This window comes from Peromyscus leucopus, chromosome 9 (assembly GCF_004664715.2).
Source record: "Peromyscus leucopus breed LL Stock chromosome 9, UCI_PerLeu_2.1, whole genome shotgun sequence".
Taxonomy (NCBI): Eukaryota; Metazoa; Chordata; class Mammalia; order Rodentia; family Cricetidae; genus Peromyscus; species Peromyscus leucopus.
Window position 1 is genome coordinate 100,040,980 of NC_051070.1, and position 2,484 is coordinate 100,043,463.

A 2,484-nucleotide genomic window follows, 5' to 3' on the forward strand; every position below is an offset into this window, starting at 1 on the left:
GGAATAATGCTTTTGTACACTGGTTTAATAAAACGCTAATTGGCCAGTAGCCAGGCAGGAAGTAGAGTTGGGACAAGCAGAGAAGAGAATTCTGGGACTTGGGTCTGAACAGCTGTGGACCTGGTAGGACACAGAAAAACTTTCAACTACCGTGACAGATGCTTGAATTTAGACTCAGCAAAAAAGGAACAGAAAGAATAGCTGCTTGCAACCATTAACAGACTGTCTGAATGTATTAAAATGACTCATTGCTCTACTGCCATCTAGAGGACTGGAGTAAATGTTTCTTCAGAATAGCATCCATATACATTATATAAAATTTACATTCTACTAGAAATACTTCAGTACAATAGAGGAATGAATATAAAGTGAGCAACAGTTTTATTGCTGCATCTAAGGCCTGACCCACAGAAATGAATTCATACCTAGTATTGTAAACCTAGTCAAAAGCCATGGCTGGGGAGGGCTTAGGCTCTGGGTTGAAGGCGCTTACTACTGGAGTTTGCTAAATGGTCATGCTGTTATATCACATTTTTATTTCATAGATTTTTCTTTCTTGTTTTCTTTTAAGTTTATTTCATTTATTCATTTTTAATATTTTCCTCTACTTAACTTTTTGAATTTAGGTTTTATTGCTTTTTATTTCCTTAATTCAGAGAGTTAATTTTAGGATTTTGTTGTTTCAAGAATATTAGCATTTAGTAATAGAAAGTTTTTCTCTTAAGGATTTACTTAGATACCTGTCTGAGATTTTCTATATATTTTCTTTTTCATTAATCTCCTTGCATTTTCTAATTTCCTTTTCATTTTAAACTCCAATGGTTATTAAGAACTGTGTCGTGCTCGCTTCGGCAGCACATATACTAAAATTGGAACGATACAGAGAAGATTAGCATGGCCCCTGCGCAAGGATGACACGCAAATTCGTGAAGCGTTCCATATAAAAAAAAAAAAAAAAAAAAAAAAAAAAAAAAGAACTGTGTCATTAACATTTTTTTTTTTGAGAGAGGGTTTCTTTGTGCAGGCTTGGAGCCTGTTCTGGAACTCACTCTGTAGACCAGGCTAGCCTTGAACTCACAGAAATTAGCCTGCTTCTGCCTCCTGAGCACTGGGATTAAAGATATACACCACCACTGCCAGGTGCTATTAATTTGTTATATATTTGAATTACATAGTTTGAATTTAAATTGTTAAAGAATATACTTTTAATGACTTTAATATTTTGTATATATACATGCATATATTAAATTTAGTGTGTTAGATGTGTGTGTGAGTGCAGATGTGCACATACCATATTCCACATGTGAATGCCAAAGGACAACTCTGTAGTCAATTCTCTCCCTCCAGAGTGGGATCTGGGGATTGAACTCAGATCTTTAGCCTTGCACAGCAAGCTCTTTTAGATGTTGAGCCATCTCAATGGTCTCAACATCTTCATTAAGTTTGATACTAATTTTATGGTCTGACAGTAGACTGTCCTGGGAGAACAGCCCCTGGTCACTTGACAAAAGCAGATGGACTTGTCACTGATGGTTGCCTTGTGTGTGTCCACAGGGATACCTCCTTTATGCTACTGTCCAGGCCATTACTTATTCATCTGGGTAGTTTTTCTTATTAGTCTCTTAAAGGATCTGTCTTTTAAAGTCATATTGAAAATTGACAGTAAATAAAAAGGGATTTTCAAAACTCCATAAAGGATCTGTCTTTTAAAGTCATATTGAAAATTGACAGTAAATAAAAAGGGATTTTCAAAACTCCATAAAACATTTGTATAAAAAATTAGATGTTAAAGACTGTTGGAAATCCAACATAAACATGAAATTATTGGAGAGGATACATAAACAGAAAGCAATGTTTAGTGAAAATTTTAATACACTTGCTTTATTACTGCAGAATGTCAAGGTTATAAAAGTATACCATTCCATCTGTAGCTGACAATTAAGGAAATGTTACATCACCTACAAATTCTGCTTTCTGACCTTCTAGGAATTATATCAATATGAAATTTGTCTTCATTTTATATATATATATATATATATATATATATATATATATATATATATGTCTATAATTATACATTATTTATAGAACTCTAAAAATTAAACCAATAGTTTCAAATTTGATTTTAGAAGATTTAGCTAGGAACTCCACGTACTGAGTACTATTTTCTGTAGAACTGTCTGGCCAACTGGGCTTTGGCTCAATAAAATAACAGAGTTGGCTGCCCTAATGACTTTCTGAGACAATTCTCATAATCAAAAATTTCTAATTAAGCAGAAAGTAATTAGTAAATTTAATTCAATGTGTACTAGTATAAATTTTGAAGCAACAAAGGCAAAACAGTATCCCAGAAGAAAGAGAAGTCATTAGTGCACATACTTCTTTAGGACTACTAAGTGAGCAGCTGACATTTAGAAAATGCTGAAAGTTGATTTAACTTTGGCAGGAACATTTTCTCAAGTTGAAAGGTTTTGACCAGAGAAA

General features: G+C 33.5%; 1 non-coding gene across 1 annotated transcript; it reads left to right on the top strand.

Moving 5' to 3' along the window:
* The first annotated feature begins 839 nt into the window (after nucleotides 1-839).
* Nucleotides 840-946, top strand: LOC114702579. Its single transcript, XR_003736012.1, has one exon. It is a non-coding gene; the product is annotated as a U6 spliceosomal RNA (small nuclear RNA).
* The last annotated feature ends 1,538 nt before the right edge of the window (nucleotides 947-2,484 follow it).